This window comes from Sus scrofa, chromosome 9 (assembly GCF_054392235.1).
Source record: "Sus scrofa isolate SSC_HxYL_T2T_F1_AM1 chromosome 9, Sscrofa_HxYL_maternal_Yorkshire_Landrace_v2.0, whole genome shotgun sequence".
NCBI lineage: Eukaryota > Metazoa > Chordata > Mammalia > Artiodactyla > Suidae > Sus > Sus scrofa.
In genome coordinates this window covers 91,905,216-91,930,276 of record NC_139391.1, presented here as the reverse complement: position 1 = coordinate 91,930,276, position 25,061 = coordinate 91,905,216, and the positions used below count along the sequence as shown (strand labels likewise).

At 38.4% G+C, this 25,061-nt stretch overlaps 1 protein-coding gene across 13 annotated transcripts in view; it reads right to left on the bottom strand.

Annotated features, from left to right (window-relative positions):
• The window catches only part of HDAC9 (histone deacetylase 9), a 967,336-nt gene extending 943,265 nt beyond the window's left edge, over positions 1-24,071 (bottom strand). For all 13 annotated transcript variants that reach the window (XM_084977200.1, XM_084977210.1, XM_084977211.1 and 10 more), the window contains exon 1: positions 23,707-24,071. The gene's annotated coding sequence lies outside the window, so the exon portion shown is untranslated. The remainder of the gene's footprint in view (positions 1-23,706) is intronic.
• Between the last annotated feature and the right edge of the window lie 990 nt (positions 24,072-25,061).

The following is a 25,061-nucleotide window of genomic DNA, read 5'->3' as shown; positions in this document are numbered from 1 at the left end:
TCCCAGATGTTTCAGCACTATTAATATCTTAATGTGACTCTCCATGAAGTCCATCTATGATCCACAGGGTTTCTCAATTTTTTTTTCACTTCATAATCCTTTTTTCTCGTAGATGTTGTATGATTAATGTTCCATATACTTTGGGAAATCTTTCATGGCATGGACTAGATGCCTCTTCAAGAAATAAGATGTGATCTGAAACTCCACTGGTACCAAAAGCTACAGACGAGGTTACTGAAAATTTATTCTGTCTTACATAATGTATCTCATTTATCCTTACAAAATACTCTTAAAACAATCTTATAGGTAGTACCAAGATCCCCAATGTACAGTTAAGGAAAGAAAGGCTAAGAAAACGTAAGTAACCAATCAGACATCACACAGCTAGTTGGCAACCGAGAAAGATTGTCACCCTGTCCTAGGTAATTCATGGACCCAAAAATTTAACCTGGGCACTGAGTATATTCTCACCTGCACTGCCTCCTGAACTCAATATCTCCAGAAATGCACTGTTTATAAACTCCCCGTTTCCACTAATTCCTACCTTTTACGTGAGTGTTCATATTATCCACTTTCCCTGGGATGCCTTCAGTGCCAGCTGGCTAAAAATAATCATTTCCATGGTACCTTATTCCTTTCATGGAACTTATATATTTACTATTATATACAAACTGCATGGAGAGGCCAGTTTCACAAAGCCTTAAGAAAAAAAGGCTTTTGACTGGCTAACAGATCCCTGATAAGAGAGAAGTTTATGAAGTTAACCCCATTTCTACTGCTTTCTCAGGGTAAATACTGTAACAATAAATGTGAAATACTGCTTTAAACATTTCAACGCATTTTCAGGAACGTCATCTCATTTATGTGTCAACTTTGAAAGGAGGAAAATAGGTTTACCTTTAAAAATGAAGAACCTGAGGTTTAAAAAGCTAAGCACCTCAACAAATAAATCAGCATATCCCATCACCTAGCACAATACTCAGCACATAATCTAACGGTTGAGGAAATGCCTAAGTTAGGCCAACTCCAATTCTCTATTTTTCACACTCTAGCACTCCTCTCACAGTGGTGCACCATCTCCATATATAGCGGATTCTGCCGATGCCCACCCACGGCCCCTGGCCATTACTACTCTCATGTATGCCCACAGACTTCCAACTGCCAACACTTCTATTTTGCTGCGTGGGGGTTTTCACTGGACCTACACAGCAGCCTGGAAGCGGCCTCCATAAGGAGTCCTATGGTATAACACCCAACTCCTATGGTATAACACCCAACTCCCTTGCTTCTTGGATAGATAATTCTAATTCCTCTAGTTTCCTCGGAAGAATTAAGCATCAGTTGCCTAAAAGTGTAGCTGGCTTAATACACGCCCTCTCCTGACTGTTTTCCCCACTTCTACTCACATGTTCTCTGCCTCCTAAATAAGGTACCAGCTCTCAAACCTTTGTCTCAGGGTCTGAGAACAGACACTATAGGATAGAAAGAACTGCTAGATTTTCAAAATCAAAAGTAAAAAAAAGTAAGGGATCATTTATAAACAATTAGGTTTAATCACATTTTTCAAAGAGAAAACATTAACCAGCCACTATTTGCTACTGCACAGTGAAAAAAATCCAAACTGGGAGTTAATGTTAGTACATGAATTTTAACTTATGAGTTTTCTGACATGAAAAGGAAAAGTACAAAAAACACTTCAAAAATCTGTTGGGGAAAGTGCCATTTTAATACCCCCTTTAGGCCTTAAATCTAACACCCTCCTTAGGTGCACAGGTTGAGAAAAGTGAAAATTCTCACATGTTTTTTATTCTAGTCTTTTTGAAATGGCTTTTTAAAGGGCTGTGTGTCTGTGCCTCTGTGTGGCGGGGGTGGGGGAGGAGGGAGAGAGGGAGAATATTTGGGGAGGGGAGAGAGAAAGAAGGAAAGATCAGATTGTGTTTAACGAAGGCATCTTTAAACAGTCTTTAGATCTCTGATCTTTAGTAAAGCAAATATAAGCTACCTCTCCCACTTGATGTCCACTGAGGATGTCCACTCATTTATTCAAATTTTGCCAAATACTCTATATGGAGAATTAGTAGGATTTACTTGTATAGCTAGAAAAACGAGAGAGACAGAGCTGTGCCCAGGGAGTCGCCTTGGAGACGGGGAGACAGAAAAATAAACAGTTAGCATTCGGGGTGACAAGGAGTGTCCAGAGTGTTTGGGGGGTCACAAAAGTGATACTCCTAGCCTACACAGCATGGGGGTGGGCAGTAAAAGTGGGTTAAGACTCTGACATGATGTTTGCTTTAAAATATGGTTCCCCACACCTCGTCCATCATATTTTACTAAAACTAAAAACTATAAAAATGAATACGTATGCATGCTGAAACTTAAAAGAGCTTCTTTATAGATTTTCTGACTGCAAAATTTGGATAATCGCCTCCAAGTTAATTTCTTTTCATTTTATAGGGTGCTCCTGCTTGGCTCTGGAGATTCTACCTAATCCCCCTTAAGTAATCCAGCACTGATGCACAAGAAGAAATTCCAGAGGAGGTGAAGGAAAACTGGAGATTAGTATACTAGCACAAGGAGAAAGGGGCAAGTTAGAGAAGTGGGAAGATGAAAGTACCAGGAAATGAGCCTGGAGAGAGTAGCAAAAGCCGTATCAGTTACGTTCTCTGATTTCTTTGGAGATAAAATTGACATAACAAAAATTCACCCTTTACACTTTATAATTCAGTGATTTTTTAAGGATATTCAGTTTGCTACCATCAGCCCTACCCAATTCCAGAACATTTTTATCACCCTAAAAAAGAAACCCATATCCATTAGCAGTCACATCCCATTTCCTCTCCCGCCAGCCCCTGGCAACCACTACTCTATTTTTGTCACTGGATATTTCATATAAATTGAGTTAAACAATACATGACCTTACAAAAGGGCCTTACAGTCTAGCCTTTCTCACTTGGCATAAAGTTTTCAAGTTTCATCCATGTTGTAACATGAAACAGTTCTTGATCCTTTTCCTTATGGACCACTGTATTAATATCCCATGTCTATCTGTTCATCAGTTAGTGGACATTTGGGTTGTTTCCACTTCTTAGCTGATATAATAGTTATGAACATTCATGTACACATTTTTGTCTAGAAATATGTTTTTAATTCCCTTGGGCATACAACTTGGGGTGGAACTGCTGAGTAATACAGTAACTTTATGTTTAACATTTGGAGGAACTGCTAGATTGTTTTCCAAGTGGCTGTACCATTTTACACTCACAATGATTCTAGGGAGCCTGCTGTCATTTAGAAGGTAGGTGAGCCACTCAAAAATCTTAGGGCTGGATAGAGGCATATTAAAATTTTAACTTTAAGAAGGTCACTCTAGAATCAGTATGGAGGATGATTAGAGGATGTGGATAAAAAAAGAAGCATAGAAGTCTGTTTGAATTCTACTGTGAGCAAGCCAGGTGAAAGTTAACTAGGAGAGTATTAGTAGGGATCAAGAGGAGGGACTGGAATTACAAAGGATAGGGAAGAAAAGCGAAATCACTTTTAGAAAAGATTATTTTAAAACTTAAATTAGCCAGGAAGATAAGAATCAGAAACTTAAATGCCTAAAAGATCAGACAAGTAATGAAAATAAATGCAACATACAAGATGTAAGTAATAGGGAGTGATGGGGATTATAACAAAGAAGAAAGAATATATCCAGTCTTAGGAAGTACCTATAACTCAGCTAAAACCATCTAATATTATGAGGATGTTGGTGCAGTGTTGTCAGAAATTCTCCTTGGTCAAAAGAAACCAAAATCTGAATTTCATGTTAAATATCATGATTTTTAAATACTGCCAATTAATACAATATTTCTTTAAATCCTATGCATTATCAACTAGCTGTCAATTTGTTATCTCCCTAACACACGGTAAAAGGAATAATGAGCCAAGAATCAGAGTATATCCACAAGGAAGGGGAGGATTAAAGACGATTCCATAAAGGAGACCAAGGAGAGAGCAGAAGCAGGGGAGGAAACTCATGGTGTGACATCTCAGAGGTTCAGGGATGATAGGTTCCAAAAAGGGGAGTAGTAAATGGTGTAGAATAGCACAGAGAGCCATCCCAGTAGACTTTGGGATCTGACAGCTATGAAATACAAAACACAGAAAAACAGAAAAAATATTTGGTGAATGTGAGCAAAGTAGAAAGTTGAATAATTCAGCTTTTTCTCTCTCTTCAAACCATGTTTTCCTCCAAAGTCAACATAAAGATTATGTGCCTCAAATCTTTATTTAAGGTTCTCAGAGAACAGCCAGATAGGTTTAAATGCATTGGCCTCTTCAGCTGATCAATATTAAACTAGTCCATTTTTTTTTAATGAGGTCCTTTGAAAAACTTTGGATTATGATGCATGGAAAAAGGAATTACTAACATGGCTTATAAACAAAACAAAATAAAAAAATGGTGGGAATAATGTGTCTAGCTTTGCCTATGTGTGACAAAGGCACCAAACAACAGTGGCTTAGACAATCTAGAAGTTTCTACCTCACTCACAAGAAACTCCAAGCTGTTATGGCATCTCTGCTTGAGAAGCCATCATCACTGCCCCAGACCTTTTTTAAAAATGTGTTCCTCTGCCACCCTTAGAGTGCTGGCCTCTTCAGCAATTTCTAAGGGAGTCCAACACCATAGCCACCTCCCAGCAAGTGAGAAGGGGAAGGAGAGAGCACCCCTTCCTTTAATGGGCATCAGGAAGTCACACAAATCACTTCTGCTTCCATCATATGACCAGAACTACATGCCACATGGCATAATTCCTAGCTCCAAGGGAAGCTGAGAAAGGTCATCTTTATTCTCCAATGGTCTATCCCCAGTACAAAGTCAGGGGCTCTATGTCTGATGGAGAAGGGGGATCTGTGAGACAACTAGTGGTCTCCACCACAGAGTACTATTCAATTTTTAGAGTCTGTTCTTAAAATTCTATAAATAATTTATATTTTGGTTCGGTTTTACAAGGGAATATAAATCTAGCCTAACCTTTATGCTTAAATATTGGAAACATCGCAATGTAACATTGCCACAATTTTGGCTTCATCCTGCTGGTATTTATGACAGTGCTGAAGAAAGTTAAAGTTAATTTTAATCTGTTCCTACAAAATTATTTTCCTAAGAATTCTAAAGCAATTCTAGTCTTCTTGCCATGCTTAACAACTAGCTTTCAAAAGACTACATTAAAAACTCAAATTATAAAATAAAAAAAAAATCATTGACATATTCCTACAGCATATGGAACTATACTACCTCAAAGATTCTTTTAAATTAACACAGTCAATTGTGCCCTTACTGCCAGAAAACTCTTGAAGTAACAAGTATGCACTACAGCAAGATATGCTCCTGAATTTTGACGCTTTAGTCCCATATCAGTTCACAGTACTCTATCAAATACTAGAAATAAAATGAAAATGAAATAGTTCACCAGCACCTGTTTCACTACTAGTTGGTATGTGAACATTCAAAAGGCCTACCCATGAACTAAAGACTCTTCTAAATAAATAAAAAGAACTCCATAAAGAGTGATATAATTTGAAAAGACAGCAATTTACTGGCTGTTTTATGATGATTCAGATCTACAAATTCAAGAATAGATTATTTAAAAGCTACTTGGCTTCAATCCTTCTTAAAAAACAAGCTAATAAAAACATGGTACTTCCCTACAGTAGCATCTTTTATTCACTTAAAAATACGTAAATTATTATTTTTAAAAAATTTAACATCTTAATTTTTGACTGGCTAGCCTTAGGAATGAGTGGTTTTGAATAGGGCAATGATTGAAATCATCAAGCATAATGCAGGACATAACTGACTCTTAAAACAATTTTTGAAAATATATTTACAGTGAAAAGCACTCATCATAGAAAGTTTTCTAACTGAAAAGTAGAAAGAATGTTTCAACAAACTGCATTAAATTGAGTATTAAATATGTATACTGTGTCCAAAATTATATTGACCAATAAGATGCTACATGAAAGAGAAGATGAATGGAGGATTACCACTTCCAATCAAGTCAAAGTAAGAGAGATGGGAATTGCCCTTCTGCCAGAGAAAATGAAACCACTGTACAAGTTTTCAAGCAGTAGAGACCAGGCATTGAGAAAGGAAAAACATAAGGTGAACCCTAAGAAACAAGAAATAGATGACATGAGCCCTATTACTGACCCAGCTTCCAGACCATGAACCTAGGAAGGAAAATCGAGACAGAGCTCAGCACAATCCCTCATTGAAGAGAGGTATCTGAGAAACCAGGGAAATCAATACAACTGAAAATCTCAGGACAGGGTACCAGAAAGAGGAAATCTGAACAGAAAGAGATCTCCAGAGATCAGAAGATACCTCCGCAGGTTTTCAGCTGAGTACCAATCAGCATATGTATATGAGGAAACAACCTACAGCCAGGAGAGGAACTGCCTGAAAGTATCTGAGAGAACAGTACCTAGCATTCACCAGGGCTGAGAATTGTGCCTGTTCTTACCAGCCAGACTGGAAAAACTTATAATTCATAGGGTTTGGGGTAGAGGACTCAGACACTAATCTAAAAACCAAGACATGAAAAGATCAAACTGTTTCCAAGAAACTAACTGCATCCCACTAAAAAAAAAATGCTCAAGAAGATTTATAGAAATATAAAATACATCCAGCACTCTACAAGATAAAATTCACAATGTCTGACATCCACCAAAAATTATCAGGTGTGCAAATAAATAGGAAAATATAACCTATAATGTGGAGAAAAATCAACCAAACAAAATTGACCAAAAACTTAAAAATATGTTTACATATCTATACACCAACAATGAAAGATCAGATAGAGGAATTAAGGAAACAATCCCATTTACCAATGCATCAAAAAGAATAAAATACTTAAAAGTGAACCTACTTAAGGAGGCAAAAGGCCTGTACTTCACAAACTATAAGACACTGATGAAAGAAACTGAAGATGACACAAACAGATGGTAAGATATAACATGTCCCTGGACTGGAAGAATTAATATGGTTAAAATGACACTACTTTCCAAGGTAATCTAGAGATTCAATGCAATCCCTATCAAATTACCAATGGCATTCTTCACGGAAATAGGACAAAAAATTTTTAAATTTGTATGAAAACACAAAAGACCCTGAATAGCCAAAGCAACCCTGAGAAAGAAAAAAAGGGAGCTGGAGGAATCAGGCTCCCTGGCTTCAGATTATACAAAGCTACAGTCATCAAAACAGTATGGTACTGACACAAAATCAAACACGCAGATCAATGAAACAGGATAGAAAGCCCAGAAATAAACTCATGCACCTATGGTCAATTAATCTATGACAAAGGAGACAAGAATATACAGAGGAGAAAACACAATCTCTTCAATAAGTGGTAGTGCGAAAGCTGGACAGATTCATGAAAAAGAATGAAATTAGAACATTCTCCAACACCATGTACAAAAATAAACTCAAAACAGATTGAAGACCTAATATAAAACTAGATACTATAGAATTCCTAGAGGAAAACATAGCCTTCTTTGACATAAATTGCAGTGATATCTTTTTGGATCTATCTCCTAGAGTAATGGAAATAAAAACAAGAATAAAAAGTGGGACCTAATTAAACTTAAATGCTTTGCACAGCAAAGAAAACCATAAACAAAACAAAAAGACAACTTACACAATGGGAGAAAGTATTAGTAAATGATGTGGGCAACAAGGATTTAATTTCCAAAATACGCAAATAGCTCCTATAGCTCAATTATCAAAAAAACAAAAAACCCAATCAAAAAATAGCCGGAAGATGTAAATAAGACATTTCTCCAAAGAATACACACATATGGCCAGTAGGCACATGAAAAGATGTTCAATATCACTAATTATTAGAGAAGTGCAAATCTAAACTACAATAAGTTTCCACCTCACACTGGTCAAAATGGCCATCATTAATAAGTCTATAAATAACAAATGCTAGGGAGGGTGTGTAGTAAAAGGAACCCTTCTACACTGTTAGTGGGAATGTAAACTGGCACAGCCAGTATGGAAAACAGTATGGAGGTTCCTTAAAAAACTAAAAATAGTTACCTTATGATACAGAAATCCCACTCCTGGGTACATATCCAGATAAAACTATAATTCAAAAAGATACATGCACCCTAAAGTTCATGGTAGCACTATTTATAACAGCCATGGAAGCAACTTAAATGTCCTTCAAGCAATGAATGGATAAAAAAGATTTGGCGAGTGTGTGTGTGTGTGTGTGTGTGTGTGTATAAATATATATATTTATATATATATATATATATATATATATATATATATATATTTTTTTTAGGGCCACACCGTGGCATATGGAGGTTTCCAGGCTAAGGGTTGAATCAGAGCTGTAGCCACCAGCCTACGCCACAGCCACAGCAATGCAGGATCTGAGCCACGTCTGGAACCTATACCACAGCTCGTGGCAACGCCAGATCCTTAACCCACTGAGCAAGGCCAGGATCAAACCCATGTCCTCATGGTTACTAGTCGGGTTTTTTAACCACTGAGCCACAACAGGAACTCCAGATTTGGTACGTTTATACATGGAATATCATCCTTAAAAAAGAATAAAATAATGCCATATGCAACAACATGCATGGACCTATAGATTATTGCACTAGGTAAGGTAAGCTAGATAGAGAAAGACAAATATCATATGATATCACTTATACATAGAATCTAAAAAAGATACAAATGAACTTATTTACAAAATAGAAAAAGACCCAGATATAGAAAACAAATTTATGATTATCAAAGGGGGAAAGGGAGGAGAGGATAAATTTGGAGTTTGGGATTAACATAGCTACATTACAATACATAAAATATATAACCAACAAGGACCTTATGTATAGCACAGGGGATTTTATTCAGTATTTTAAAATAATCTATAAGAGAAAAGAAACTGAAAAAGAATAGATATATACATATATGTATAATGGAATCACTGTGCTGTACACCTGAAACTAACACAACATTGCAAATTACCTATACTTCTATTTTAAAAGGGAGGAGAAGAATTCTGAATAAGGTATGGACTTTAGTTAATAATAATGTATTAATATTGATTCATTAATTGTAATAAGTGTATCATACTAATGTAAAATATTACTAATAGGGGAAATTTAATAGGGAATAAGTGTGAACCCTCTGCAATATGCCATTGAATTTTTCTGTAAATCTAAAACCATTCTTTTTAAAAAAAATTTTTTAATAGAATAAATTTCTCGAAAAAAAGATATTAGAATTTACAGACTAGGTCATTAAATCAGTTATTATAAATCTACTCCATATGTTCAGCAGTTAAATAGAGACATGGAAGATTTTTTAAATATCCAAATCAAATTTCAAGAGATGAAAATTACAATATATGAGATGAAAAACACACTAAACATGATTATTAGTAGTGCACTTAAAGACACAGCAATAAAAACTATCCAAAATGAAGTACACAGATAAAAATGAATTTTTTAAAAAGAGCATCAATAATCCTAATATACATGTAATTGGAGTTCCTGAAAGACAGGAGGGAGAGGAGGGAAACCAAAACAATTAAAGATATGAGGACTATTTTTTTTAATTTGATGGAAATTAACAATCCACACACCCAAGTTCAATAAACCCAAAACATAAGAAACATGAAGAAAGCTTTACCAAGACACACTGTAATCAACTTGTTCAAAACCAATGAAAAAGAGAAAATCCTTAAGGACTTATATATAAGAGGAACAAAAATAAATATGACAGTAAATTCCTCAAAAAAAAATAGGATAACAAACACAGCAGAGCAACATTTTTAATTAAAGTATTAAAAGGAAAAAAGTCAATCTAGAATTCAATATCCAACAAAAATCTTACATTTTTGGAACATGGAAATAAAATGTTTTCAAACATACAAAAGCTGAAAGGATCCATCACCAACAGACATGTGCTAGAAAGAAAGAGTAAAAGAAGCTCTTCAGGGAGAAGGGAGATGATATCAGATGGAAATGTTGTGAAAAAGCATGAAAGGAAATGAAGGAATGAAAGGAAAGAAGAGCATTGACAATGACAACTAAGTAAATACAAAAGATTTGATTACAACTAAGTAAATACGAAAGACTTGTTTTTATCATTATTTAAAAGATTATTTTCAGAGTTCCCGTCTCGGTGCAGTGGTTAACGAATCTGACTATGAACCATGAGATTTCGGGTTTGATCCCTGGCCTTGCTCAGTGGGTTAAGGATCCGGCGTTGCCGTGAGCTGTGGTGTAGGTTGCAGATGCGGCTTGGATCCCACGTTGCTGTGGCTGTGGCGTAGGCCGGTGGCTACAGCTCCAATTAGACCCCTAGCCTGGGAACCTCCATATGCCATGGAAGCGACCCAAGAAACGGCAAAAAGACAAAAAAATAAAATTAAAAAATTAAAAAAATAAAAGATTATTTGCTGTTTAAGGAAAACTGATAAATTAGTGAGGCGTTTATAAGATAGGTAAGAAAAACAAATAAATTTTAATGTGTTTTCAATAGTTACTTGATAATTATAAATTCACACAAGAATATTTCAGAGCTACTATTCTAGAGAAATTAAAATTGTAGCTATTATTCTGAAATCCCACTCCATTTGGCCTACACTTTCCCATTTGGCTTGAGTAGTCTTAGCATTATGCTATGGAAAATATAATTTAAGTTGAACTTATTACATTTGTTTTCATAAAGGAAAAAGTAATAAGTAACTCAAAAAGGGTGTCCTTGTTGGTAAGCAAATTATCTCACAAGGTTTGGCAATGGCTTTTGCTGAACTTTATAAGTAAAACCAAACAACTATTGTTTCACTAAAAAGCTAAACTCATCAAATATTTATTTTAATGTAGGTAACTTTTAAAAATTGGGTCAAACGGAGAAGTAGGAAATAAAAAAATCCTATTTATAGCACAAGGCATTGAAGAATGCTCCCTTTATTGCCCCCCAATCAGCCCAAAATGAGCAATTAGCATAATATATATCATTAGGGCTTTTAGGAGAATGTTTATCAGGAAGGTTAGGGGAAGAAGATGATAAAGCAGTTCTCGCCATTAACAGGCAGATGAAAGCACTCATAAGACCAAAGCACAGTTGGCAATTCATGAGTCCAAAATTCTAAACATCACTACTGAATTCTTCTCCCGTTTTGTGAAACCTATTCAAAAGCACACCTGTAAGCTCTCTCAATGAGTAGCTCTGTGCTAGCATGAAAGTAGAAGTTTAAAAAAAAAACAAAAAAGGACTACCTTTTTTGTAGTAAGGAGAAAAAAGTAGATTCCAATATGAAAATCTAATATATCTAAATTTGTCCTAGAAAGGTGTTAATTCAGCTGTAACATACAGTTTACAGTCATTTGTGCAAATCTCCGAAAAGAAATTCTGATGTACTAGTCTAGACTAAAAGAATGAACAAAAGTTAAGTCCAATGACAAAGTCTATGCATTCAAATGCTATCCTATAAGACAACTGTTAAACCTCTAGCAAAAAAGAATGAGTGGAAAATTCTAAAGTGTTTCTGCTTCTCAGCAGAATTTATTTCAATTTATTTGAATATTAAGTCTCTATAACCATTACATATTACTAGATTCAGCATTCTCAAAAGAATTAAATGAGATAATATACATGATTATACCCAATACTGGGCTCAATAAATGTGTGATAGATTTTAATCTAAGTCTTGTTCTGGAAGTGCACAAGTGGCATGAAAGATCTTCATTACTTACTGGAAGTAATTCCTGCTGTTCTAAATAGAAAATCCTGTTGCATTTATTTCATACATTTTGATACCAGCTATGAAACTTGTTATGGGGGGATTATGTCTTATGTATGGATTGAGTTATAATATGTTTAAATGCATGTAATGCTCCTTCATTCTTCTCCTATACCAGAAGGGGTAAAAGGACAAGAAAAGCAAGGAAATCAAGAGAAGAGAAGGATTATTTAGAGACATCTTAAGAACACAGTAAATTCAAATTTTGCTCAATTAAAACAGTGGGACTAGCAAACACAGGGAAACCTGGGACATTAAAAAAAAAAAGTGAATGTTAACTTTATCTGGTAAAGTGGCCAGTTTCAGGCTTCTAGACTAATAAGGAAATGATGAAAAACCAAATCAGATGGAAGGATGAGTGAGGAGTAATATGCAATGTTGTTGGTCGCTTGGGAAAAGAATGAAAACAATCTGGTGGAATATACTGCTCTATGTTTTTAAGTGATATAGCTCACTTTACCCATCCATTAACAACAATATCCAATAACAATATAGGATTACAACCAAAAAAAGTAATTGTACTGGAGATATGGACAAATAAGTTTGAGAATGGAAGCATTATATCTGGACCTAGGCTGCCTCCTAGCCACATGATATATACATATACACACACATATACCCACGCACACACACATATACACACACATATCAATGTTTATGCTTTTATATATATATAGCATATATATGTGCTTATGACTAAGTTTAATTTATAAATTAGGCACAGTAAAAGAATATCCAAATTGCCAGCATCACTATTCCTGCACTTTGGGGGCATTATTAAGTAAAATGAGGATTACGTGAACATAAGCACAAAGATGCCAAGACAGTCAGTCTGATAACCAAGACAGCTACTGACAAACAGTGTTGCCACACTGGACAAAGAGATGATTCATATCCCAGGCAGGACAGAGCAGGACAGTAAGAGATTTCATCGCACTGCACACAATGGCGTGCAAACTAAAACTTGTGAACTGTTCATTTCTGGAATTTCCCATTTAATATTTTCAGACCATGGTTGACCACGGTAACTGAAACCACAGAAACTGAAACCATGAATAAGGAGGTACTACTGTATTTTATAACTAATATTAAATAAAAGTAAATTCAGGCTCTCAGCCTCACTTACTACCTTCATTTCAAGTGCTCAAAAGTCACATGTGCCTAGTGGCTATGATATTATAGAACACAGACAAATAATATTTCTCCTGAACAGCACTGACCTATACAGCTATTAGAGAGCCCTTGTCTGTGAAAGATGAAATCTAAAACACACATAGACACAAAGCCAGTTACTTACCCATTCTTTCTTTCAGGAAGTTTACTGAGCATTTCTCATGTGAGAGTCACTGTGCTAGGAGCTAGGAGGTCACAGATTAAAACAGTCCCTCCCTCAAGGAACTCACAAGCACAGTAGGAAATTATGACATGTAAATAAAGAGTTGGTCAATCAGTAAACACTAGTTGGGCACCAACTATAAGAAATGCACTGAGTGCTGTGGAAGGAAAAAAAGCAGTTACTAAGTTATCTCTGCCTTCAAGGGACTTAAAGTCTAATTAATGACACACAACCTATAGTAAGATGTAAAACCTTTTAAGTGGCAATTAATATTTGAGACTATGTACTTCAGACTGAGCTCAATGAGTACAATGTGGAACTATTTCTCCCCTTTTGGATTTTCACTGGAATGATAATCTTAAAAAAAAATACATATATTATTAGTAATGTCTGAACAAACATCTTAAAACTAAATACCACCAATGAATTTTCATTCTGGCATTTGCTCTTGGTGTTCTCAATTATGCATGTGCTAGGTGAAGGCCAAATAACATACAGTTTGCTAAATAAATAGAGCCTGATTACAAAAAAAGGTAAGGATGAATTGAGTCATTATAGAACACATGGTAGCAGAGGCATCCAAAAGTACTTGCACTGTAGTGGATAAAATCATCATGTTCAGAGTGAAGGTGATACATGCATCCTATCTCTGTGTAGTTTCCACACAATCTGTTCCACACTCCTGCAGTCTTTGGGTATGGCTTACACATTTGATTTAGAATTCAATAACTTCACAACGCTAATCTCATCTTTAAGAGAACAAAAAACATTATCAAGTTCTCAGGAGATACTTCATTAAAACTGACACTTGAAGATTATTTAGTTACTGGTAGAGTTTTCATCACGTATGAAATGTGATTACCCTGAAAAAGCAAACAAAGCTTTGAAGTTAATGTTTTAATCTGCTTTTTATTTTTTTAATCTGCTTTTTAAAAGGATGCTTTCTACATGAATATGAAACACAGAAACAGATTAAATAAGAACAGAATCTGTGGCTACATCTTTATACTCTTAAACTCAACACTGGCAATGTAATTTTTCATAACACAGTATCTTTTTTTTTTTTTTTTTAGGGCCACACCCGCAGCATATGTTTGCTCCCAGGCTAGGGGTCTAATTGGAACTACAGCCGCTGGCCTATAACACAGCACAGCAATGCCAGATCTGAACCGTGTCTGCAGTCTGCGACCTACACCACAGCTCACAGCAGTGCCGGATCCTTAACCCACTGAACAAGGCTAGAGATTGAACCCACAACCTCATGGTTCCTAGTCGGATTTGTTTCCACCGTGCCATGACGGGAACTCCAACACAGTATCATTTTTAACATAAGCCAATGTTGTTCCTTTTAATTTCTTCAATTTTGTTGTTCACATTAATATTTTCTTATTGGTTCTGGTTTTATAATTTGTGAAATCTATAAATGAAAGGGTTTGTATTTTATTTTATGTTCCTATATACTTAAGTGAAATGTTAAAAGAATAACTTAGATTAACACTGTACAGACCAGCAGTCTTTGCTAAAATCAAACCATTCTTCTTATGGCATTTTATTTAAAGAGGGTGCTCATTAAGAGGACAAACTTCTCTCCTTTCCACCAAGTCATGGGAAACCATGGACCTCTCTCTAGTGGGCCACAGAGGAATTATAAAGAAATCCCAAATACATATATAAATCATTCCATTTACTAAATTTACCACTATATTTCAAAAGTATAAAGATGCTGTTCTGGGCAATTAAAGAAATTCTTTTAAAGATTTCACTCATACAGTAATCTTTTTTTTTTCCTTATGGATTTTCTCAATCAATTAATACTAACATTCAACTTGTAAGCCTGTGTGAACCAGTGCCATAGTTCTAAATTACTGCAAGAATTCAGAGAAGAACAAGATCACAGTGAGGAAGCATGACAAAAGAGGAGGGACTTAATTAAGTTGGGACTAGAGGAAAAGGAAAGCAGAGAAGGTGCAGCTTCTTAAGTAAAACCACAGAGGAGGAAAGTCTGAGTTTGGCTAAGAGATGGCCAGGAGTTCTAGGAGTACTAGCTTCAAAAAATACACTGAAAATGCTAGGCTGATAGAAACTTCTGCTACTGAGTCCTCTTTCAATTGCAAGGATAGAAAATCAATTTATGGATGATTTATTGCTTATATATCATAATTCCAGAAAAATCTGTAGTAGAATGGCCTCAAGAATACTGGGATGCCAGAAATGAAAAACTGAAATGTTCTTAGTATTTGTTCCCTACCCACCATGTGTGCAAACACTTACACACACACACACACACAGGCACGCATGCAAGAACATGCATGCATATCTTTTCTTTACATGTTGATTTATTCTCTTAGGCTGGCTGTTCCCATTATCTAAAATCTAAGCCACTTGCCAGCTCCAAGCTTATGGCTTAATTCCTTAAAGCCATAAGGCAGAGAATGACAAGATTTAAAAAGGTAAAGGTGGAGTTCCCATCATGGCGCAGCGGAAACGAATCCAACTAGGAACCATGAGATTTCAGGTTCAATCCCAGGCCTTGCTCAGTGGGTTAAGGATCTGGTGTTGCCGTGAGCTGTGGTATAGGTCACAGACGTGACTCAGAACTGGTGTTGCTATGGCTCTGGCGTAGGCCGGCAGCTACAGCTCCAATTAGACCCCTAGCCTGGGAACCTCCATATGCCGCCAGTGCGGCCCTAAAAAGACAAAAGAAAAAAAAAAAAGGCAAAAAATATAAAGGTAATAAAAATATACTAGGTCTAGTCCACAAGAGAATCTAGGTGCCACACTAAGGAGTTCTGACTTTTATTAGAGTCAACTCTAGTCTAAGCTAAATTAGTAAATCAAAAACCCATATGAAGAATTAAGTTTATTTCAAAAACTCCTCAGCTATCACTTTGGATGAGGTCATTGTGGTCAATCATAATCAGGCTGAGCGATTCACAATTCCCCTGTTTGAGAACAGTCGTACTCTAGAAAGGCAGATACCTGAGCCCTGATGGGGCCAGTCCAATGTTCTGTATACCTGGCCACAGATGATATACACCTGACCTAACACAATCCAATCAGAGTGTAGTTTGGGATATTCAGTTTAAAATGTTTACAGTTTGACTCAAACCAGGGAAATCTTAGTCTTCCTCAGACCATGCTGGGATATAGGGTACAACTCTGTAAAATTAACAGAACACAGATGCGTCGCACACTGAGCTGGTATTTTGCAGCAGAGCAGCAAGGGGATCTGGGCCAATGATCCCGATCAATGGAATGAGATTCATTTAAAGAAGAGACTTAAAGAAGAGATTTAAGTACATAAAACAGAAGGGGAAAAAAAGTAAAATATCTATGAATAGAATTCAGAGGCACCACAGAGTAGAAAGGGGGACTGAGTAATAGAAGAACAAAGGAGGAATGTCTCAATAGACTTTTCAGGTAGATCAAAACAGTGGTATCTACTGAAAAAGAGATAGAAAGAACCCTCTGGCCAAAAAGGCAATGAGAATTCATAAAGTTTCCTGATTGAATTTAATAGTAGAAATCTACATATAAGAGAGAAAGGAGACACAGATTTCTGCCAAAATGATAAGCAGAAATAAAAATACACAGCCTCCACTCCACACTCTTATTTTCATATGGAAGAGAGACCTATAATGTGTACTTCCTGCTGGGAAAATAAAAGAAGGCATGATACAGCACAGTCTCTCACTCCTCTCTTTAACCTTCATCTTCCAGTATCCAGTTCTCTCAGAAAGAATGAAGTGATTTGAGAGCAATTATAGTGCCGACATTCACTTCAATGGAAAAAAGCAAGTTTTTCTCCAGTAAATTTCACTTACTATTTTGAGTATGGGATGTGTATTTCAAGGTTATACCTTTTGGAGTTCCCACTGTGGCTCAGCAGTAATGAACCCAACTAGTATCCATGAGGATGTGGGTTCAATCCCTGGCCCCGTTCAGTGGGTTAAGGATCCACTGTTGTCATGAGCTGCAATCTAACTCGCAGATGTGGCTTAGATCTAGTGTGGCTGTGACAGGCCAGCCGAAGCTCTGATTCAGCCCCTAGCCTGGGAACTTCCATATGCCACACATGCTGCCCTAAAAAGCGAAGAGCAACAAAAAAAAAAAAAAAGAAAAAAAAAAGAAAGGTTTTGAAATCAGACCTATATTCAAACCCTAGTGCCACTCCTATCTGAATGACCCTTAGCATTAAACCTTTCAAAGTATCCATTTACTTGGGGGGAGGAGGAATGAGTGAGGGGAAGTGGAAATAGGGAAACTTGAACTCACTCAGTTGCCAGAGATGAGATGCACGAGTTATATAAAATCATTCCCGCAAAGGGCTTGGAGCATGCGCTATGCTCAATAGGCCCCAATGCCCATATACAAGGCCCCATAGTCATTGGGCCACCAGTTATTTGGCCACAGACATATAGTGGATCTGAGATGGTCTCCGGCTCGGTTCCCTCCTGCAGATACTCAGAAGCCACATTGTGGGACTCCAAATCACAAGGTTGGTTCCCTGTTATGATTGGGGGGCCCAGTCTCTTAAAAAATCTTTCACATATGTGGAGTTCCCATCATGATGCAGGGAAACAAATACAACTGGAAACCATAAGGTTGCAAGTTCGATTCCTTGGCCTCGCTCAATGGTTAAGGATCCGGTGTTGCAGTGAGCTGTGGTGTAGGCCACAGATGCGGCTTGGATCTGATGATGTTTTATCTGTGGTGTAAGCCGGTGGCCATAGCTGTGATTGGACCCCTGGTCTGGAAACCTCCAGAAGCCAGGAGTGTGGCCCTAAAAAGCAAAAAAAAAAAAAATCTTTCATATGTGGAATGTATTAGAGACTAAAATGAGGTCAATTCTTAGACTTACATACACATTAGTCATTCATCTTTTTAAAGCTTCGCTTCGTTATCACTGTAATTCTTAAATGGGGCCTCATCATCACCATTCTCATAAATCCTAGAAAATTTTTCTAAGGAGGTGCACAACCCTAGCTACTCTCCAATTCAATTCTACCTCCAGGTGGTCATCATGTCTCCATGGTGGAAAACTTCAACATTTCATTAAACAATCATCTGCTCATATTTTTTCTCCTTCCTTCCTTTGCAGTGAAGAATGCATCATTCTTTTTGGTCATGAACAACTGAACCGCACTGTTAGTTATGTGGAATCCTCTCTCTTATGAAAGAACCCACCTTCCACTAAGGAGCTGGTTTACCATCAGTGACAGCAATACTATCTCACAGAATCAGTTCTGCAGAGTGATTCTGAGCATTGTTCTGATGGAGTGGCTTCTAAGCCAGGTCTGCCGTCTATCCCAGAGACTGTACGAACCAGTCAATATGGCTGACACAATGCTAAGGTGACTTCCAATGAGTCACGTCCTTGTATGGTCCCCTCCTCTTAACCTTAGGTAGAATATGTGACTTTCTTCTAACCAAGAGAGTATTGCAGAAGTGACGGATGTCACTCCCTTGATTAGATTGTTATCTGACAAAAGTGACATCATGGCACTCCCTTAGATCATACTTGAGCAAGAGACTCTTCCTTGCTGGCTTTGATAAGTAAGCTGCCATGTTGTAAAAGGGTCACTCATGCCTGTGAGAGGGTCACATGGCAAAGAAAGTGGTCACTGGCTGATAGCCAGCAAGAATATAAAGACCTCAGCAAGAATATAAAGACCTCAGTCCTACAACCATAGTGAGGTAAATTCTGCCAACAATCTAAGGAAGTTTGGAAGCAGATATTTTCACAGTGAGCCTATGCTAACACTGTGGCACTGACCAACACCTAGTGAAATCCTCAAATAGAGGATATAGTTGAGCCATGTGTGAACTTCTGAGCAATGACACCGAGACCATAAACGTGTGTTTTTCAAGCTGTTAAATTTGTGCTATTGTGTTACAAAACAAGAGAAAACAAATTGAGTCACTATCCTCTAATAAGTTCATTTAATGCTTAAATTAACTACAGTTAGTTTCAGTGATTTGCTACCAAATATCTTCAGTGACATCTGAGGGATTCAAATCTTATTTTTTCTTTAGTGGCCATTTTAAATTCTACTCATCACTGTCACATTCATACTAGACTAGTTCACACTCATCTCATCACAGATTCTATAGAAATGGTAAGAAAGTACCATTTCCAGCAACCTCAACTCTTCTCCATCCCACCAGCAGCATGCTATCTTCCCTCTGGTACATCAGGGAATATAAAAAATGAGAATTTTCCTCTCTTTGGGGCTCTAAATAGAATTTGTAATAGTAAATAGCAAACCACATTTGAATAATCATGTTTTTCAACATTTCACATTTAAAAATGATTTGGATGAGCTACTATAAACCATACATTTAGAGAAAAGAACAGTATGTATATATATAAATGCATGTGTGTATATATATATGTGCGTGTAAATGCATATATATATATATATATATATGTACATTTTAACCTAATAGAGAGCTCCTGGTAACATCTGCTTATTCAAAACTGCTGAAAGTATTTTCATCAAATACATGTGACTTTGAAAAAGTTGACATATTACTATTTTCTTTAAAATTACAATGGCTTCTCCTACATCCTAGATAAAGTATTCCACTTTGAATCTAATAATCCAATATCAACAGTCTATCAACTTGGCTCTCAGAAACATGTGAACAAATACTCTAAAAAATCCTGGCAAATTTTAAGGCGAGGGGATTTGGGAGGAAGAAGACAGTCATAAAAGTACCCTCTCTACAGAAAAACAGTTGTAATCCTTTTTCTTTCATTTTGAGTCTGGTTTATCAAGGTAAGAGGTCTACACGGAATGAAATGACTAGATAAATGCAAAACTCTGTTCACTTTGATTTCCATAAATTTAGCTCAAAAGAAAGTGGATGTCCTGACACTCAGAAGGACGTGATCCCTAATTGACATAAGCTGCCTCTAGAGGGAGCAGTCCATTACTGTCTTCTGTCAATACTATCTTCAAAAATCAGGTTCTGAGTTTTCTCACCAGTGAGCCTGATGATCCTCAAGCTTGACAACTATTCTGATAAACCTCAAGGAAACTTTAGGGAATTCCTGCTTTGCTCAGTGGTTAAGAACACAACTAGCACTAGGAGGGTGCAGGTTCAATCCCTGGCCTTGCTCAGTGGGTTAAGGATCAGGGGTTGCTGTGGCACTAGCATAGGCTGGCAGCTGCAGCTCCAATTCGACCCCTAGCCTGGGAACTTCCATATGCCATATGTGCAACCCTAAAAAGAGGGCGGGGGAAGCAGCTTTGACCAATAAAAGGTCAGTATGTGGTTGATAAGGTGCAGCCAGTGGGGCAAAGGGATGTGTGGGATACAGACTGACTGCAGAGTGGCTGCTCCTCATAGGTGGGTATGATTGATTGAACACTAGCTATTGGAATCAAGGCTCTCCCCCATCAGCAGGCAATAGTAAGGGTCCTTTCCCTTAGGACTACATTGACTGGCATAAAATCTGAATTGCACATCTACAAATTTCAGTATTTTTAAAACTAAGGAATATATTAATTTATGAAAATGTCATAACATAGACATGGGAGCAGCTTGCCATTGTGAATAGGACACAGGAAATATAGATGTTATTCTCAGCTTCACACTGATTCACTAGTGTGTAATTCTGGGTCTATCAGTGTACTGCTGTCTCCTTCTGAAAATGAAAATGGTATGTCTTCCTACCCATCTCTCAGGTGTTTTGAAGAATCACAGAGAAAGGCAAGAGCTCTAATAACAAGCTAGAAAACAATGGTATGTATCTGTGGATAGGTGCAATAAAAATTAAGTATGATGTCTTTGATGAAAGGAAAGGGTTTGAAATGATAAAAGCCCCCACCAACTTAAACATTCATATAAATTACATTTTTAAAAAAATCTATTGAAGCAAAAATAAAAAAGCCATATTTGGATGTAATAGCAAAAAAATAGCCATAACTACAATATTTCACTAATGAGAAGGTACAGATGCTGCATACAGAAGGATTTTATGATGTCCATATGCTTCTCAAATCACTCTCCTTGTTAGCTACTTCTCCATATCTCTATTTAAGAATAACCTACACCTACCCCACCAAGCGGGTATAAATTACAGTATAATATGTTGTAATATTTAAACAAATTCAAAATAGAAATAACTCTAATAAAAAGAAATGAAAGCTATATAATACTAATACAACTTTCGATGCATATATTTACAAATCTGAACTATGTATATCATTTAAACTAGTTAATTTAAAAGGTTATCTGGTCAGCTGGCTTAACGATTTAAAACTCCTTAAAACCCAAATATAACCCAAATATATACAATAAATATTTACATTTAATTGCAGTAACTTCGTAAAGCAACTCTGTCTACTATAATAACGGGCATAATAATGGGCATAAAACAGTCCTAACAGTCTGTGACAATATATAAAATTACCTTTTTAATTTCAGAAGAGTTAATATCTTTACACAAGATAGCAATTTAATTTGCCACTCTTTAGCCAAAGTGTGTCTGGTCTGATTTTCCAATAAAGGCCAGCCCAATAGGCTGAATCAATTACAGGAGAGAAACAGGAAGACTGAGGGAAAAAAAAAAAAAAAAAAAGAACAAAAAAACCACCTACTTCCTAATTATAAACTGGTACTTAATTTAAAACTCCTTACTTCCTTCTGCACAAACTTATGTGCATCTAATCATGTCCATTCTTTAGCGAAAATGATTAATTCAGGAGAAGAGCTGGGAAAGCATTTTTCCCTTTAACTGGCATGCTGACAACAAAGGTCAGAAACAGGGCTCCTACCCTACATGCACCTGTTTGTGTCTGAAACATATATGAAAACATTCACTTTCTCCCACACAGAAAATGACATATCCCAAGAAAATGCCTTTCTCCTTGAGAGTTGCCTCATTCAAACAAAATGGATGAAAATGACTTACAAGAAAGTTTTAGAACTGACAAAATTATTTGCTCTTTTGAATATATAACATTTCTACTGAGCATTTTAAATACACAAGCTTTCCAGAAGGCATGTCAGTGATTTGGTGTTTGGGTAATTAAATTGGTCCGAACTTCAACAGTGGTTTAAAAGGAAAAGAAGGGCTAATTATCGGTGGTAAAATGTAAATATATAAAACAACAAATTTTCTGTCACAATAAATCCCACAATAAACACCCAAGGTACCATGGCATAGTTCAAAACATACCCTTTCCAAACAATATTTTTAATTGTCCTCATTTACTAGCTGCAACTTATTCTGTGCTGCTATTAATTACAGGATTAAAAAGATTTTTACAGCATCAGAAAATAACATCCAGACCTTTTCTAATGTCAAATGACTTTTTTTCAAATAATTTAGTTTTCCTTTAATACAGATTCTCTACTTTTTCCCTTTTCCCAGATTTCAATAATGCCTGCAAAATGTGAAAACATGACTGTACTCCAAATACCTGTAATTCCTAAATCCTGCCCTTTGTGAGAAATCTCAGCACACCAAGAGCATTTAGTTGTATAAGCATTGTTATACTACTTGGGGAGAAAAAAATTAACTCTTCATTTTCTTTTCTAAAGTTAAACTTTTTAAACCCTTCTTACCCTGACTCCCACATTTTACATATACACACGCAAGACACGCGAATAATGATATTTACGCAGACATCCCATTTCTCACAGATTTCAAAATGCTATCGTTCCTTAATCTAAAACTTCCTTTTAGGAGATTACGCACACCTCCCTGGCAGGGACAACACGCGCGACAGATCTTCTTGAAATGAGAGCAGAGGAGACTCACTAGAACATTTCCAGTTCCAGAGCCCAGGAGCCGCGTCCTCAGCTCCCCGCCGCAGCCTCCTCTCCTCTCAGCCTCGGTCCGGCTCCAACCACACCACTGCCGCCCAGGCCTCTGACCCTGCACCTCTCACTGCGGACCAGGGGGCGACCGCTTCAAAGCCAAACAGAAGCCGCCTGGTAGGCACTCAAGTAACGCCCCCGTCCTCTGCTCCCTCTGGTCCCCGCAGTGACAGCCTAGGTTGGTGTTTAATTAATCAGTTTACTCCAAGAAGTTTACGATTCATCACTCCACTAGCCAAGGATCTGCTTTATCTCCCATCCCCCAGGCTCCGGAACTTTTCTTAAAACCCAGAATTCTGATGTACGGACTTGGAACTCAAGTCCCCCACGAAACCTCACAGGTACCCCCACTAAATATTTCTCCCCTCAAGCAACACGTTGGCAGTACAAACTTTTCATTCATAACTCGGCTCCAACATCAACGGGGGCGCGGGGGGGGGGGGGCCTGTCATGCTGTCGACCCCTTGTCTCACTAGCCTAGCAGATGTCAGAGTCTGCACCACAAAGATCACCTGGCCCCGAACTTACGACAATGGCCCCCTTAAACCTCCCACCTCTGGGCAGCAAGAGGCCAGGCAAGCTGTGTCGGGGTCCTGACTGGGATGCTGTGAACCTGGGGAGCCCGAGCAGGTAATACACCGGCGCACACGGAGGAGGCTTGGCCCCCAGTTCCCCCGGCTTTCCCCGGGTACCAGCCGTGGACCCGGCTGTAGTGCCACTCACCTCCGTCCGCTCCCGCCGAGGCTGTCGCGCCCTCCTTCGCCCCGCGCCGAGGACCCCCTAACTTCGCCCCCTTCTCCAAACAGCCATCTTTCACGGAGAAGAGAATGGTGAGGCAGAAGCAGAGGGGGAATTGAAAGTTGATTCGGGGACCTCCGCTGCTCTGCCAGCAGGGACTTGCCAGCCGCGGTAGGCGCCTGAAGAGAAGACCGCGGCGAGGACGGCGGGCGCGGCGGGGCAGGCTGGGTGCGCGCTACGCTATGTGCGGGACGCGCCGCCGCCGCCTCCGCGGCCGCCGCACGGGAGGGGGAACTCGGGAGGGCGGCCGAGTGGCTGCGAGCTGCGAGCTGAGCCCCTGGCGGCGCGCTGAGGATTTGCTAAAAATAGCTCCTCTTTGGGAGGGGGTGGAGGATGGAGGTGGGAGAGACACAGAAGCAGGGCCCGGAGCCCCGGCGCGGCGGAGGCTGGGCGGGGCCGGGTGGGAAGGGAGGCAGGACCCGCGGCGGGAACGCGGACCAGGCTCCGGAGAGCCCCAGGCCCGGGAGGGGAGGGCCGAGGGGTGGGGGGACACCTGGGCGCGCGGCCAAGGATGTGCGTGGGGTAGGAGGACCCAGAGAGCGGCCTGCGGTGTAGCGGAGGGGAGCTAGGGCTGGACCAGCGATCGTTCCCGGGCGGGCACCAGAAATGACTTGGGATTTCTGAAGCAAAGCACGCCCACGCGAGGCGCAAGGTGCTGGCCCGCCCGCCCGGGCTCAGCTTCTCCTGGCGAGGCCCTCGAGGGCCCAGGAGGAAGACCGTGCCGGGAGGGAGCCGGCTACTCAGGTGCGCGCCACCCAGCGCCAGGGCTCCAGGGCTCCTCGACTTCTTTTTGAGGGAAGGGAGGCTTGTGGGTTGGTACCTGGAGCGTTCCCACTGCTGCTTGGAGTTGAAAGAATCATTCGAGGGAATTTTCTTTTTGAGGTTTTAACGACAAAATGGGAAACGCGAGGAAATATGGTGACTGCTATTGGGAACATAAATTAGGTTTGTCATGTTTTAAGGCTGAACAGAGAGCACCATCCACTCTGAAACCAACTCTGAGAGAAGGCATGTTGAATTAGTAAGTTCAAGAATTGATGATGTGACCCCCTTCAGTGTAGTATTTTCAATTTGTGGACTTTATTTTTAACTTGTATAATTTAGTACATACCTATCACTAATACCTATGGAATCCTTTATAAAGCATAGAACACTGATTAGATGTTTTTAAAAATATAATCCTAAACATACTTATTTCATGCCAACATGTGATCACTAGAAGTGGCTATATTAATAATGTATGTACCCCGTGTCTAATTTGACCTTCACATGAAATAAAG